Genomic DNA, 17,151 nt, shown 5'->3' on the forward strand with positions numbered 1-17,151 from the left:
CGAAGGCAGTCGCTTTAACTGACTGAGTCACCCAGGCGCCGTCTCAAATAAATTCTTTAAAAAAACAAGTTGTCTTGACTTCTCAAAGCATTTGATACAGATTGATTCTAAGGGCGAAGTCTAGGCCATTTGTGTTCGAGGGATTCCAGCTTTTTGGTAAGAGAAAGGGAACCTTGTTAGGAACACTTTAAATTTGTAGCAGCTGTCTGTGTTCAGTAAATTATATTTTCCATGTGACTTACAAGATTGTTTTGGGAAGCAAGTACAGTTGAGTAATTAAATTTGCTCCCTTGATCATTAAATTCTTTTTCCTTCTTTCTTTTATCCAGTCTAGTGACAGCATAAAATCTGCCTATAAAGCCCCTGGGTTTTGCTGTCATCTAGAGAAGGGTGACCCCCCCAAATATGGACCATTGCATACCACACTATGAATTTAGTCTAAAATGATTGTGCCTGGAGAGGAAGAAAAGGGGAGTATGTCAGAGGGGGAGACGAACCATGAGAGATGATGGACTCTGAAAAACAAACTGAGGGTTCTAGAGGGTAGGGGGGGAGGGGGATGGGTTATCCTGGTGATGGGTATTGAGGAGGGCACGTTCTGCATGGAGCACTGGGTGTTATGAACAAACAATGAATCATGGAACACTGCACCAAAAACTAATGATGTAATATATGGTGATTAACATAATAAAAAAATAAAAAAAATAAAATAAAATGATTGTGCCTAACAATTTTGATATTGTCCAACTTCCCAATATATGAACTGAACAATATAATTCATACCATGAATTGTGTGGGTATGTATATATAAATGTACATTTACTTATTTTTGTGGTAGGAATCAAATAATACTGTTTAAAAGGGCCTTTCTGACAAATTCCAGATAGCCCTCCTGTTCCAAAAGTCTGGAAACTTTAGATCCATACTTACGTACACCCAGTTATCTGATAGCTCTGCGTTTAGCCATCACGTTTCCAGTGTTGCGGATCTGTCTTGAATTTGTCATCAGACTTACGTTTTCTACTCAGGTGGATTGTTTTGTTTTGTTTTGGTTTGTTTGGGTCACTGAGCTAATTATAATCTGTGTGAATTCCCTTCCCTGTCAGCTATGCTGTCTTTCTGATGGATCATCTTAATAAGCCACGGACTTTACTGTTTTTCCAGCAGTGGGCATTCAGGACTATGGGCCGAGCAGTCCCAGAGAAATCGTGCTTACCCTCTATAGCAGTGAGGACTTTCAAGGCCTGCAAAACACATGAATAGTTGTTATGGGACTGCACACCAGCCCTCTTCTGGGAGTCAGGAGACCTGGCTCCGCCCTGCTTCGAGCGATAACTCGCCGAGTTACCAAAGACAGGTCACGTCCCTTCCCGGCTCCATGTCCTTGTAAGTAGAATGGTGATGACGTGTTCTAAGGTGCCTCCTAGCCCAGTTAATCTGTGTCGTATTGTGTGCACTGTGCCGAGTGTGCTGGGAATGACAAGCGAATGTCAGGTGCGTCTGTGGCCACGAGGGATTGCAGTCCAGTTTCGGACACCAAGGGGCAAGCTAGTGGCACTGGGCAGGTGCACACACTGGAGGAGTTTGGAAGGCAGGTGCCAAGTCCCTCAGGGTGGTTGATGGGCCCTAAACCTCCCGACCGCTCTGAGGAAGACGCGTGCAAAAAGCGTGAGGCTGCTTTGAACAGTCTCAATCTCTGACTCTTGGATTAGGCCACAAGAGAGAAGGTGGAGGGACGGTGGTCTGTGTCTGTGGGAGTTTGGTGCACACGCGTACGCCAAGCTTGGACTTGACACTTAGGTTCGTCCGGTTCAGCTTCTCTTTACCCTCCTGGTGCAGCTTGCTTCTCCGGAAAAGTGGCGGTGAATTCCTTTGAGAAACTCCACAGAAGGAATAGATGCTCCTTGAAAATAATTCAGCTACGTAAGTGAGACAAAGAGCAAAAGGCGAATGATTCTTTCCTCACTGTCTTTGGGGTAACCACCATTAATATTTGGTGTGTTTCCTTCCAGATCTTTTCCAGTGTACATACAAATATAAATGTACTTTTTGGAGGTATTTTTTTTAAAAAACAAATAGTATTTGATACACACTGTTCACACCTCTACCCCAGTAATATAGACAGACAGCCTTCTGTGATGATATGTGTAGATCTAACTGGCTCTTTTGCCTGTGGAGGGCTAGGTAATCGTGGCTAATGATTAGTGACCTTTACCGAGCATTTGAATGTGCCTGATCCTGTATATGCTGAGCTTGTTTCACGAACTGGACAACAGCCCTATGGGTGAGTGTGGTTATTGTTAGCATCACTCATTTGACAAATGAGAAACCTGTCGTAGAGAGAAGCCGCCTGCTCTAGCTCACAGCATTATTTCCAAGAGGGATGACACGTTCGAAAGGATTCCTGTTGAATTAAAGTGATGGACATTTACTCATTGCAGGAAACATTTATTGACTACACTCTGGGTAGGGCGCCATCCGAGGAGATTTTCCTGAAAGCATGTTTGGGACAGGGGTAGAGGAGAGACCAGTACAGACACTGGGCCCCGCCGGTGCAGGGAGGGACGGGCCCCGTCAGGGAGAAGGGGCACAGAGAGGAGGTGGCTGGGTGGCCCGTGGGACAGCCATTTTCACTACTCTCTGTCCACCTCTTGTACACTCGTCAGAGATTCGGTTTTGGTTTTATGACGGCTCATCTGACACTGAGTGGCCCTTATTTCAAGCCACCTGAGTCAAGGTCAGTGCTAACGCCCCTCTAGTTGGTGAGCCGTCACCCCCAACCCTGTGGGAAGGGGAGTCACCGGGACTAAACTGGTCGCCTGCAAGCAGCTGAGAGGGTTCGATGCTGGCTGTGGTGGGTCAGACGCTCCTGCTTTTTCCCGCTTGGAAGAAGCCGTTTCACTCGTGCCTGAGTTTTGCTGAGGGGCTAGGGGTTAGAGCAGCAGGGCTCTGGAGTGCGTTGGTGGATACACATGTCACACCAGTGCAGTGAGAAAGCTTTTTGAGATGTGGGAAGAGCACAGAGCGCCGGGGCCTGGTGCTAGAGGTCATCGTGGCTGGGTCGTAAATACTTGGGGGACAGAGCAGCATCAGACTTGTGGCCACGGCACTGGGCGCCTGCTATACGCCCTCTCTGCTGTTTGGGCGAGTCTGATTTGGGTGTCTCCTGTAGAGAAGGCAGGACGTCAGCTTTTGCCACCAAGTACTTAGAACAGTCCGTACCGCCTATGTGGGCCACTTTCTGTGCTGCGGTTTCTTTTAAGTTGCAGCTCTCCTACCCCAAGCCCACCGCCAGCCCGCCGGCTGTCTCAGGGTGTTGGCGATTTACAGACACCTGGGGAGAGGCCATTCTGAGCAGAGGAGGCACCCCCCCCCCAGCTGTGGGGTCTGATGGTCGCCCTGGAGGAGGAGGGGAGTAATGAGGGCTGTCCCAGCATCTCTCCCTCCCAGGCCTCCCTCTCTCCCCTCTCCTCCCCCATTGTGTTTTGTTTAAACATTTCTTATTAAAAATTGAGCATGTGTTTTTGTTTCTTTCTTTTGCTCTTCTCTGCTGATCGCACGTGGGGTGAGGCTGGGAAAGTGAAAAAGAAAGTTTTTACTTCCCTTGGATGATGAGGCTACCCGCTCTAATGGAGGGGCTTACCGCGTGCCGGGCACTGGGAGGCAGCTTGGCACACATTTGCTTTCCGGCCAACTGGATGACAGAGGTGATGTTTATCCCCCATTAATGATGAGGGCAATTAGCTCCACGTGGTTGGAGGGAGCCTCCCAAAGTCACATAGCTGGAAAGTGGCAAAGCAGAACCAGGCACAGATTATCTGAGTCAGACAGCCATCCCGATTCCACGGGCCCTTAACTCTTAGAGGTCGGAGAGCCGAACTTGGTTTGGAATGGCCGTGAAGTGCGTATCTTTGTCATTGACCCTAGACATTAGTTTGAACTAACAATCCTGCCTTCAATGAATACGAAGTATTTGAATATTTAATGTCTAAGTTTCAGCCCTAACATTTGATAGGAGAGAGATGTACACTTCAGGTTTGCTCCAGCACACACGTGTTCTATCCAGCCACAGGGGTCTCCAGTGATGACCTACCTTTCCCCCAATAGATGGGAAATAAGATCCTAATCAGTAGACACACGTGGTCATTGTTTTTCTTATTATATGTTTTAGCTTGTCCCACCACATGGGACACGACTCCGCAGTGAGAAGGAATTTAGGCTTTATTTGTGATATCCATGACCATAGTATCTGATACCATAGGCAGAAATCAGAATTTTAAGGTAAGAATACTCAGAGCTGTGTTTTTTCGAACTGGATGTTTTACATTGCCCAGTATGTAACTGAAATTAAAGTTTCACAAAACAAGGCTTGGCTGTGATGGGGTGCTGTACTGGCCTGCTTCTCGCTCTGTTACAAAGTGGAGCTCGTTGCCTGGAGCACCCAGACATCCATGGGCAACAAAATAAGCCCGGACCTAAGTCTCACCATAAACGAAAGTCGACTCAGAGTGGATCATGGACTTAAATGTAAGATGTAAGACTATAAAACTTTGAGAAGGAAAACACAGAAGCCTTTGAGAAGCAGGGCTTGTAAAGAGATCTTACTCATACCGTACATTGACACATAGACCGTGGAGGGGAGAGCTGGTTGACTGGCTTCATCAAGATCAAAAGCTTCTGTTCTCCTAAAGACGAGCCACAGACCAGGAGGAGACATTTCAAACCATGTATATGATAAAGGACCCATGTCCAGAATGTGTAAAAAAAACCTCTCAAAAGCAGTCACACAGTGCAATTAGGAAGCAGGTCAAGGACACGGAGGGACGGTTCATCGCAGACAATGGACAGGTGACCAGCGAGCCCACGAAAGCCGTTCAGCCTCACTGGCCGTTAGGGAAATGCGAATCCAGCCCTAGTGACGGGTCACTGCACGCCCACAACAATGGCCCAAATAAGACACAGCGACACCACCAAGTGCTGGCGAGGGTGCGGAGAGGCCGGACCCCCACGCCTGGGTCCCTCATATGCAGGAGCATAGGATGGGACCACCACGCTGGAAAACAGTGGGGCAGTTTCTTAAGAAACTAAACACGCAACCAGCCCATGACTCAGCACACGGGCTCCTGGGCGTGTGTCTCGGAGAAATGAAGACTTGTGTCCACACAGAACCCTGCATGCGAGCGTTCACGGCAGCTTTATGGCAGAAGGGCCAGGAACTGGGAACCCCCAGACATCCTCCGAGGGGTGTCTGCCCGAACAGTGGCGCAGCCACCACATGGGACACGACTCCGCAGTGAGGAGGAACAGATGACTGATACGTGCCACGACCCGGGTGAGTCTCCGGAGAGTTAAACTGAATGAGAAAAAGGCAACCCCAGCGACTCTGTGCTGTCGGATTCCATTTATAGGATGTTCTCGAGACGACATGATTGCAGAAATGGAGGACAGAGGAAGGTCAGGGCATAGGAGGCAGGGATGAGGTGGAAGGAAGGTGGACGTGACTTTGAAGGGGCCACAGGAGGGGTGCCCGTGGTGGCAGAATGTTCTGTATCTTGCCTGTGTCAGTGCGAGGATCCTGGTGTGACATTGCGCTATGGTTTTGCAGGGCGTTACCACTGGGAGAGGTCGGGTAAAGAGTACACGAGATTCTTCCATATTCGTTCTTACAACTGCATGTAAAGCTACAGTTATTTAGAAATAAAAAGTTTAATTATGAAAAAGATGCTGGTTGCGAAGCACTTGGTTGGTTTCATTATCCGTTGGAAAACTCTTCTAGAGTGAACTTTTTTTGCTGTTTAAAAAATTATTCATGTTCTTGTAAAACATGTTATATGCACATTGTAAAGAAATCAAATGATGCAGAAAAACACACAGATAAATCACCCAAAACTCGTCCTTTGAAAGTTACCATAAAGGTAAATTTTTAAAATACCGTAGTGTTTCCTTTGCGACACATTAATTTGTTCTTTCCTTCCGAAGACTGTCATGGCAGTGCTTGTCCTCATTTTGGCGTCAGGAATCCAAAGCTTGGAGAATTTGGGTGTCTTGATCAAGGTCAGATACCGAGTTAGTGTCCCGAAGCAGAACCAGCCCCCAGGTGCTGTTCATACCTTGCCTGGGGCCTGCCCTGCCTCAGTCCTCTGCCTTGTCCCCCAGCGTGGTCCTCTGGTCACTCTGACCACTGTCACCCGGAAACTTGTTGGAAATGCACGTTGTCACGCCCCCACCTTTGGAATCAGAACTTTTTGTGTGGTAAGCCCTCTGAATGATTCTTATGATGCTCTGGAGGGTGGAAGGTGCCGTGCCGTCACCGTGATGCGTGAGCCGTGGATGGGGCACCTCGAAAACCAGGAAATTTGGGCACGCGTCAGCCACTTTCCGCTGTTCGCTCGCAGTCCTCGTGTCTGTGTTAATTCATGGATTGCCTGCTCATTTGTGCCACATGCCTGCCCTGTTCACTTGGAGCTGCGGGGTGTTTAGCGGGGCCCTGCAGCGTCTGACCGAGCATCTGGCACATTCGGGCACTCAGCTAGCTGTTGGCCAGGTAAATGGGTCTGTGAACGGAGCACAGTTATGGATGGCTGCCTGGTTTCTGTCCCCACCTCCAGGATCCAGACACCAGCGACCCAGTGGTCATATCTGCCCGGCTTCCTTTACTTTCCTTCCTCCTGCTGTCTCTTCCACAGACATCCCCCCACATGTGTAGTCTGTGCTAGACTCTGGAAATCCAGGATGGTTCAGCAATCCTCACCTTGGGTTGCTCATGCTTCTCAGATGAAGCATACGCACGATTCTCTTCCAAGCCTGCTTCTGCCCTGTTTTTACTTGGGTAATGACATCCTTACTCATCAGTCCTTCGGACTAGAAGCCCCCTCCTTGTTCCCCTCCCTCCCTCCGGCTGTCTAACTGGACTTCACGCACATTGCTCTCTAGGGCATGTCTGCTCCGTCCAGTCTCAACCTTATAGCCCCGGCTCAGCGCCCTGGCCTGTTGCAGTTGAGCAGTTACACGAGCCCATTTCATTCCCTCTGCCTGGTCAGAGAGCACCTCGTGCACGTCCTTCTCCACACTGCCATTAGAAATCTCCTTCCAAAGTGCAGATGGACTGTGTTGTCCTGTGTAACTTTCTTGAGTAAGCGAGTGCTCTCCATCGGGAGCTCGTCCCCCCTTGTCCCCGGCATGGCGAGGGCTCTGGGGACAGGCCTGCCTTCTGCACTCCTGAGAGCCGGCGAGCGTCCCCCAGAGGGACCGTGTGGGATGTTGGCAAGTTCTGGAATCCAGAGGCCTTGCGCCCCGGGTCTAACGCCAGCTGGGTATCCTTGGGACAGTCACTGAGTTGCTGTGAGTTTTGGTGTCACCATCTAGACAGTGGGTATAATGAAATATACTGGACATATCACACAAGGTTGCTGAGAGGCACAGACGCAGTGCGCAGTGGAGAGGCTTTGCTGTCCGTAAAGCGTCACGGACATGGGGAGTGATGCTGTGTGAGCAGCACTTCGGGGATAATTGTATGAAACTCTTTAAAGCACGTCTGTGGTTCCGGCTGGTGACAGCAGTGAGCACCTGTGTTATACATCCTATGTCATGGGGGGGTGTCCTGTTTTATTGCCGAGTTGGAGATGCCCCAGGGGACACCCGCTCCCATACGTTGGCCTAGAAAGAGGAGGCTCTTTCCTGCCTACATTTGGTGGCATGGCCTGACTGCTTTAGGGACGGGAATGTGCAGTGAGAGGTAGAGAAGAAAGCTGTCCTCACCGCTAGCTCGCCAGTCCGCATACCCCGGGGGAGGAACAGAGGGGAGTCACTCCGTGGTCACTTGCCAAAGCCTGTCCTGACCCATCTGCCCACAGAAGTGACCAGCAGGACAAACACTAGATCTGCTAGAGACAGGTGGACCGCTTTAGCCCCGTACGTCTGTGGCCTTCAGGGCCTCAGAACAGCCCGTGACAGCTTCCAGGACAGCCGTCTGCGGGACGCCGGGGCAGCCAGGGGCGGGAGGCACCCCAAGGAGGAAGGGCGTTCCCCAGGAGCATCACCGAGGGGCGGTGAGGCCTCTCTGTGCTGCAGTCGGCTTCATCTGTGACACGGCGGCCGACAGCAACCAGGCCGGTGATGGTTAGACATAACGCGTGTGGCCCCTGAGGGGGCCGCAGTCAACGGAAGCTGGAAGTGGGTGGGGGTGAGTAGTGTGGAAAGTGCTTCACGTGTCTGTGGAATGAACGCGTGAGCGGGTGGACCAGGGAGCCACCGCCCACGGCACCCCTGGTCCTGTCCCCTCGGCTGTCGCCTGGGTTCTGCGCCTGGTCCACCTGGTCAGACCATCGCTGTGCTCTCTGCTCCCACTTTTGATTCTAAGGAATGGGAAGAGGAACTTTGCTTTCTCACCTGGTTGGTGGCAGAAATCCCATTTATCACTGTTGGAACCTGGAGCCTGCAGGGACACCTGCATGTTGTGCATTACCTCTCATCCGCTGGTAGCCAGACCTTTTCTGTTTCCATTCCTGAGAAAGTGGTAAATCTACCACGTGGCTGAGCCCTCCTTCTAGGGGAGGGTGCACGTGGACTGTGGCAAACGGCCAAGACCTGAATATCTCATTTCTGCAGGCTTCTTGTGGCTCAGAGTTAATCTTGCAGCTACTGACAGGGAGGATAGAGGAAGTTGTTTGTACGTAAACTTATACAAGAACATTTTTTTCACTGGGGGTTTATTTGGTTTGAACTGGAATAAATCTCTGACCTTAGTTTATCCTAAAAGCAGAGAAAACTGTAAATACTTATTTTGGGGGTGGTAGGTGGTGACTCCTCTTACCCAAGCTGGACCCCTAGTGCTTAGAGTCCCAGTGAATGTTTGGCTAACTGAGCTGAAGGGTGTGAGCATCTGGAGCACGGTTCCTAACCCTGGCTGCATCCGGGGCCGGGTGGGGGCCTCTGGGAAAAGCAGGCATGCTCACTCCATACCAGTTCAAATAGGATCTCCAGGAATGGAACCTGGGCATCTGTAGGTTTGAGAAGCTGCCCAGGTGATTCTAATGGACGGCGGAGGTTGCGAACCTGAGTCCAAGGTGAGTGGGAGTTCCAGCACGAGAACCTCCTGCTTTCACCAGCTTACGATGGCTTTGGGTGCTGCGGGGCAGGAGGTTCTTGTGCTTAAAGAATATCGTGCTGATAATGCCGCATCCTGCAAATGTCTGTCCTTTCTTCAGTTTATTCCAGTGTCTACGCATTCTACTTTTTCTTCACGGAATCATTTGGCGGTTAGTTGTGCAGAATGACAGCAAGTCTGGTTTGACTGGCACAAGATGATCTTGGGTCTGAAGTGCTCTGTTGGTATTTCTTGTAGCCGGCTGTACGGGCTCTCCGCCGGACAGCTTGTAAATACCACCGCTTCGTGCAGGGCTGTGGAGGCGGGCTGCTTGGGTTTTGCCAACTGTGTAATTTGGGGCAAGTATTAAAACTTGTGTAAACCTTACTTTCTTCATCTGTGAAATGGGATGAGAGGGGTCATTGTCATCTCCCAGGATTGTCCTGAGGTTTAAATACAAACGTGTCTATAAAGCATGTAGCTTGAAGCCTATTCCTAGCACATGGTAAGCGCTCGGTAATTTTCATAATTTTCTTAGTGGAAATACTCAGAGCTAATAAATTTGCCAAAGGTAATTCATCTTTAGCCCTTGAATCAAAGATCTCTTTGTTTTGAACCGGTAGGGTTAATTCATCACTTGAATATCAGCCTCTAGAGTACCTTGAATTTCAAGCCAGTGTAGCCAGGGGATTTCCTGATTGGAGCATTGCCCCTAAAAAAGCTGGTTTCGATCTGTATTCACGTACAGTCCTGGAGCTTTGTTTGTTTCTTTGGTTTCTTCTCCTGAACCCGGCTCTGCGGTGACGTCTGGCACACGGGGGGGTCGTCACACTGCGGCTTCGTTAGCCTCCGAGGGGACGCGATCGCACGCTGTAGGGAGTGTGTGTTATCTGCACGCCAGCCGGACCGTGTGAGCGCCTCCCTCAGTGGCCAGGGTTCATTCTTCTCAGCTCTCCCACCAAACCTCGTGCCGTCTTCCTCTGCTTCCTGTCCAGCTCCAAGCTCTATCTGAACAAGGACTCTGGTTCCAGGCACTGCGAGGCCATCTGCACTCGGCAATGTCCAGCATGTGTTAGGTGCTCACTAAATACTTCGCAGATGAAATCTAGGAGAACAAAGGCTAAATCTACAAGTTAAGGTTTAAGCTGTGTGGTACGAAATCTGCATCAACAAAACTTAGTAAATCAGTTTTGTTAATGCAAGCCTAAAATGTTTGAGCAGTTACCTTAGTTCATTCATCGCTTATTGGGTGTCTTATAGGCTGAGCTTTGGGGGTAGAGAGGTGATCCCTGCTCTCGTCTGTGTGAGGTCTGGGGCCGTGGATGGACAGGTGGCTACAGGATAAATAGGGTGAGCATTATGCTGAGGGGGTACACTGTGTGCACTTGGACCACAGAGCAGTTTGTGCTTTATGAATACAGGCAGGAAGTCGAAATGCAGCTGAAATGACTCTTCACATATTCATGCTTGTACAGTTGGTGGAAAGTGCCTACAGAGGTGCTAAGTAAACTCTTGAATGGCCTTAGTATGGATCGGTGGCTTTTTCCGGGCCTTGCTTTTTCTTCCTTCCTAGAGCAGCATTGCTGCAGGAGTTCTGGGCCCAAGGTTGGGCGAGTGGGTTTTGGCTTTGGCTCTCCTGTTCTGCCATTTTCTGGGTGTTGGGGTGCTGTGCTATGGCAGGAGGGTTGGGTTAGATGATGCTTGTGGCCTCTTTTAGTTCTGACTTCAAGACTCATCATCTCAACCAATCTTCCTGGGGAGTAGAGAAAGAACATGGCAACTGAGGAGTTGTTTACTTGCATTTACTGGGACTGCAGCGTGATTTTGGGGAACGCCCCGGGAGAAGTGTTGGTGGTCTGTCTGGTGCTCCGCTGTGAGGAGCACGCAGGTGTATCGTTTTCTGTGCTATTAGTAGAAGCTTGGGTAAGGTCAGAGCATCGGTGGAGTCAGTCAGAAGGAGGCAGAGGACTGAGCACTACAGGTGATAGTGGATGCATTTGAAGCAGAATTCACTGAATCTCTTCTGTGAATACATTCTTTGGGGATTCCAGCTTTGTGTGATTTCTGTGGTTTAGGCCTGGGATACTTAGTATCATCATGTGACATTGAATGCTCTTTGGCCTCTGCTGTAGAAATGTACAGACACCAGCTTCTGAGTTTAGTGGGGGACAACACCTGGGTGGCTTAGCTGTGCTGAGAGTTGGGATGACCTCAGGCCCATCCGAGAAAGTGTGGTCTCATACGTCGGTTTGGTTCTCTCTCTCAGAGAGCTTCCTGACCCCTCGGAGGAGTGATATAACTCAAATCCTGGGCTGTCTGGGGCCCCCCAAGCCCTGGGCTCTGGGGTTGCTCAGCTAAATCACCCGCACTCACAGTGCACGTGGTCGGGAGAAGGTGGGAGGAACTCAGTTTTACGTGGTTGTTATCGATGGTGGTAATGACTTCTCACGTTTGTGTTTTGCTTCATGGTCCACAGAGAAGTTTAAAATCCGTTGTCTCGTTTTACTCTCTCAGCAGTTCTGTGCAAAAGGCGGGTGGGTTTTCACATCTGTCTTTCTGGTGATTTTACTGGGGCTCCCAGAAGATCAGGGGCTTAACCGAGGGCTCTCAGGTACGGCATGGTGACCTTAGTTAATAATACTGTTTTGTATATTTGAGAGCTACTAAGAGAGTAGATCTTAAAAGATCTCATCACAAGGAAAGGAGATCTTGTGACTGTGTGGTAAGGGATGTTGACTAGATTCATTGTGGTGATCACTGGCAATATATACAAATATCAGATCATTATGTTATACACCCGAAATTCACATAATGTAGTGTGTCAGTTACACCTCAATTTAAAAAATAAAAAATAAAGAAGGGGCCTAACCAAGGTCACAGACCGACTGAGGGTGGCCCTGTGTCTTCCTTGCCGCTCCACCAGGGCTCCGTGCTTTGGTTGGGACAGTGCTACGTTTAGTCTCCTCTAAACCCCCCACCCATTTGGGGAGGAGTTATTGGGGCATTTCTGTTCAGTTTGGAGGCTTTAGATATCCCACCCTCTGTTCCTGCCTCCAGATGCCCAGATGTTCCTGAAGCCCCCGGTCACCCCTCTGCTTGGGGGCCTCCTCCGCCTCCACGTGGTACGTTTGTTAACCCCTGTGAATGAGCTCTCACACTACAGGGACTGCCTCTGCCTGCCCCCCACACTCTGAGCTTCACTTACTGTTCAGATCTGATCGCTTCCTTCTAGGAATGGGATGTGCTATGTGTGCTGGGTTCTTTTTTTTTTTTTAATTCAAGCTAGTTAGAGCCATGGCTGAAATAGGTAATAGCAATGAGTATGCTACTTTAAGACTGTGATTGGGTGGCCTCCCTTCCCTGGTGTGAGCTCCTCGAAGGTATGGCTGTGTCATGTCCCTCTGTGTTGTCACCACAGTGGCTGACTCGGTGTCTGGGCCATGGAAATTCAAGTAAAGGCCAGCAGAGGTATTGCATCTGGAAAATGACAAGCAAGCTAAAGGAATTTTTACTTAAGATGTTTGCAAAAGAATATTTTAGAGAGTTGACCTGTTTCTCAGTTGGAGTTGAATTTCAGCTCAGAAAGCAGCTGTGTGCCTGAGGGCTTTGGGGTTTCGCTGTGTGACAGATGAATTTGATTGTTGTTGTATGACTGTATTATCCTTTTGTGGCTTTCGTGGACCTTTCTCCCAAGTGGAATAGATTTTTCTATGAAAGTCACACCTGCTTTTTGAGAAGTGTAACGGTAATTTTGTGGAATGATCTCCTGTTCGTTTAACCCCAAAGATTACCTGCCGAGAAGCAAACGCTCTGCTTTCGGCCCCGGGGAACGCAGTCTGGTTTCTGCCTCCGCGGCCGAAGGGCAGCGAAGCAGTTCTCAAAGCCAGAGAACAAGATGTGTGTGTGCATCATGGAAATTCTCGAATGCTATTTCAAGTCTCTACGTTGGGGTTTCTGTCAAGCTTTAGGAGCTAAGCGGGTACGTGCACGTCACGGTGTGGGGGGAGAGGAGCGGTGTTAACAAAGGGATACTCTGCTTCGGTCTGTTTTCTCCCCACTGACCGGCTCTCGGGCTGTGGCCAGGCCTCGCGGGTCGCCGAATGCCCTACCTTCTCTGTTAGGCTTCTGTCGAAGGGTTTTTGCCAGTCAGTGAGGTGGTATATGTGAAGGTGCTTTGTGCTTTTAAATTTTGGAAAATTTCAAGCCTATATGTGTTTTTGGAAACATATGTAATTATTTTGGAAATATGTTTAGCTTAGTCATTTACTGGGCATTTGGCACACTTTTAATACTGCCCAGATGTAGCATCCAAAAACCTTAATTTCCTGGGAATACCACTGGAATAAAGTTCACTAGACTTGCTGAGGGAGAGATAGGAGTCTTTGGTCAGGGAGAATTTTGCTCATCTTGCCGTGTACAGATTAGGGTCTCGTTTACATCTTCTCAAAGCCCCTAAAATTTATATATTTATCTTATAAAAATTATCTCCACAGTTTAAGTATTTTCTGTGGCCAAACATGGTTCTGAGAATGTCACAGACATGAACTCATTAAATTCTCTTTACAGCCCCGGGAGGATTGTGATCCTACTATTTGGATCGTTATCTTACAGGATAAGGAAACTGAGGCCCAGGGAAACGGAAGCAACTTGCCCGAGGTCACAGAGCTCTCGCGTGGTAGTTCTGGGGTTGCAAGCCAAACCTCAGTCCCAGAGGCCTTCTCAGAGCCCCTGCTAAAAGGCTGCCTCCTGTCACCTCCATACCTTACTCACGATTTCTTCGAGTGAGCCGCACGCCCTCTGAGCTCTGTGGGCCCCTGTCTGTCTTGTTTACCGCCGTATTGCCCGGGCCTGACACAGTAGCCTGCACATAGTAGGCATTTGCGGAATGATGATGTGAGGGGTTTCTGATAATAGCATCTTATCATTAAAATTCTCGTACATCTGTTTTCTCACCTGACCCTTAGAATTGTGAGGCAGGCCATGTTTCCCTCCCCTTTTACACATAAGGAAATGATGTCGCAGAGTCAGGGATTGAGTTCTGGGTTATGTATCTCCAGTTCATACATCTTTGTTTGTTTGTTTTTTACCTTTTAGATTCTTCTGAAATTCTTTCTTTGGTGAGGGTCATCAGAAGGAGACACAGGTAAGATCTCATGATCTTCCAATTCAGTGGCATTGAAAGAAATTAAACTGTCTTGACAAGAGCCGTTGCACTGTCTGCTGGGGGGTGCACGGAATAGAGGTCTTTGCATTAAAACCAAGATGGTGCCTGCTTATAACCATGTCAGAGATGAAGTCTGACTACCTGGCTTGTTTGGTTGGGGGAAAAGCTGGAAATCCTGAGGACATAGGTGGAGTTTTCGTCCCTGCTCTTCACCCAGGACTGCCCATCCCACGGTGGCTCTCCCGCATCCTCGCCAGCCCCGCTCTGCTTTCTCCCTGGCGTGTCTTCTTATGGCATTTGTGAATATCAGAATTCCCCTGTGTCTAATCTGAAAATTGACATCATGCAAAACAGAGCTTTTAGAAGCAAAACAGAGCTTTTAGAAGCAAAACAGAGCTTTTAGAAGCGTGTAACACACCTCCCCGCTCGTAAAGGAAATACATGTTCATTGGGGAGCATTTGGAAATAAGAGACGATAGAGAAGAAAATAAGTCTCACCAGCAGACATCAGCACTGTGAACGTTTTGGCCTCGTGCAGAAAAGTGTTACCACAGCAGGCCAGAGACCGCCATTCTCTGGGAGGCCTGCTTGCAAGCTTGGCCCTTGGCTGGTGTCTGGAACTTTGATGTCGGGACGGTTCCCACCACCCTGACTAGTGAGAGCGGCTCACTGAGCCTGAGCGCTTTGTGCAGACAGCACGGTTCGTGCCTGCACACCCCCTTCCCTCTCAGGAGCCTGGAGCCTTCATATGCGCCAGGCCACGGGGGCCCATGTGTCCAGCCCCCAGTGAAACCCCTGATGCGGGGTCTCTAACGAGCTTCCTGGTGACAGCGCTTCACATGTGCTATCCTGCATAACTCCAAGGGAGAGGACCCGGAGGTTCCCAGCTGGTGTCCTCCGCACCTTGTGCCTTTCTTTGTTGCCACCTGTGCTTTGTTTCTTCTCACCGTGCTAAATCTAGCTCCGAGTATGCCTGTGTGCTGAGTCCTCCTGGCCAGTCATCGAGTCTCCGGGCCGGGCCTGGGGCAAGGTCTTGGAGACCCTTGACTAAGGCCTATTCCTTTTCTTTTTCTCAGCATAGGTTTTTTGTTTTTTGTTTTTTTTTTTTTTTAGTAAAATGGGTATCACATCTGTCTGAGATCTCTTTTTTATTCCACAAATATAAATGAACATTTTATCACACCATGAAATATTCTTTCAGAACACAATTTATACTTAAATTATACCTTAAATGTTTATGTAATGTTGGATGTTTGGGTTTTACAGTTTATAGTGCTATTGTGGGTAACGAAGACCCTTGTTTGCAGGACTCGGTGTGCATCTCAGCGCAGGTTGTTCTCGGGGTGGGATGAGAGAGGGTATGGTGGTGTGGCTGATCTTGGCAGACGCCTTCAACTCTTCTTCGGAGAGATGGTTTCCGTTGGTACGGTTCAGCTGTGCTCAGGGCAGCCACCTCACCGAGTCCTCACCAGTACTGAGTATTACCAGTCAAAGCAATTTGCCGATTGGGTAAATAATAGATGGTATCATTTTAATTTGCATTTATAAAAAAGATTTATTTATTTATTTGAGAGAGAGAGCACGCGCAGAGTGAGAGAGAGCAGGAGCGGGGTCGGGGAGAGGCAGAGGGAGAAGCAGGCTCCCTGCTTGGTGGGACTTGATCCCAGACCTTGGGATCATGACCTGAGCTGAAGGCAGATGCTTAACCACCTGAGCCACCTAGGTGCCCCTTAATTTGCATTTTTCGTTATTAGTGAGGTTTGAGTGAGTGATTTTCTTTTCTGACGTGCCTGCTCATGTCTTTTGGATTGAGAGTTTCCCATCCTTTGCCCAGGTATTTTGTGACTATTCTGGGCCGGGATAATGACTTCCCAGGGAAAAGCCTTGTATCCTCACTCTGCCATACCCACCCCAGGCCTCTGGCACGGTGTGCTTTGAAGAAGTGGGCTTTCCTTACGGCGGGAAGCATGACTGTTGCCCATTGAGGAGGTGCATCCTCAAAAGAAGGCCCCGATGTGCGCGCTGGAATCGATATGCACATGGGAAGGATGCCACGGCGTCCCACGGAGGACGGGGTAGCAGCAGCTGTTTCTGTGGGGGAGAGTGGCAATGAGGGGCCTCTGTTTGTGTATCACTCGCTGTAATGGTATGACTGTCTCCACCAGGACGTATCCCTGTCTTTCTCATGAAATAGAAGAAGGTTCAGAATGTGAAAACCTTAAAAAGCCAGCTAACCCCATGTGATTGCAAAAGCAACACGGGATATGGTCGTGGGGACAAAACGGCACAGAAGGGTTCTGTCCGTGTGTGCTGGGTCCCTGCTCGAGGAGGAATCGCTCACGGGGCACGCTCGTGTCTACCACGACAACTGCCAGCTCTTTCCGGCCGCTGGCCGAAAACGCGGCTGCACGTGGGACGGGGCGGGGAAGGGGAGCCGGCAGCCAGGAGCTGTGTTTGTGTGACAAGCCGACCCTTCACCTTGACGGTTTGTAGGAGGCGGCAGGGAGGGTGTCTCATGGAGGATGGGGTGCAGTCGCGAGGCCCACTCAAGGCCCTGGGGGAATTCAGCGGTGATGTCTAGTATCTCACTTGTGTGTGCGGCTACTTATTTCCACACCCATGGCAGCGCTCTGGAGGGCTGGGTAACATACTGGTAGCACTGGTTGCCCCAGACGAGGGGCTGGGATCAGAGGTTAGAGTGGAGGGAGAATTTCCCTGTTTTGCATAAATCTGAATTTAAAAATTTTTGCTATTTTATTATTTAGTGCATCTTAATTATGTTTACACTTTAATAACATTTGTAACAGCAGCAATATTTACTTTTGACAATTTGAAAAAAATGCGAAATAACCTGTGACCGTGGACTGGCTATTCAGCCTTCCCGTGCCTCGGTTGAGGAGTG

The 17,151-nt window shown here is 49.3% G+C and overlaps 1 protein-coding gene across 5 annotated transcripts in view; it reads left to right on the forward strand.

Annotated features, from left to right (window-relative positions):
* The window catches only part of AFAP1 (actin filament associated protein 1), a 145,732-nt gene that overhangs the window by 22,430 nt on the left and 106,151 nt on the right, over positions 1 to 17,151 (forward strand). For 3 of the 5 annotated variants that reach the window (XM_073891392.1, XM_025887356.2, XM_073891388.1), the window contains exon 2: positions 14,180 to 14,228. The exons of the other annotated variants lie outside the window; for them this stretch is intronic. The gene's annotated coding sequence lies outside the window, so the exon portion shown is untranslated. The remainder of the gene's footprint in view (positions 1 to 14,179; positions 14,229 to 17,151) is intronic. 5 annotated transcript variants of the gene reach the window in all.

The sequence above is a fragment of the Callorhinus ursinus genome, unplaced genomic scaffold (genome assembly GCF_003265705.2).
Source record: "Callorhinus ursinus isolate GAN/ISIS: 27379988/994484 unplaced genomic scaffold, GSC_fseal_2.0 scaffold4, whole genome shotgun sequence".
In the NCBI taxonomy this organism is placed as follows: Eukaryota; Metazoa; Chordata; class Mammalia; order Carnivora; family Otariidae; genus Callorhinus; species Callorhinus ursinus.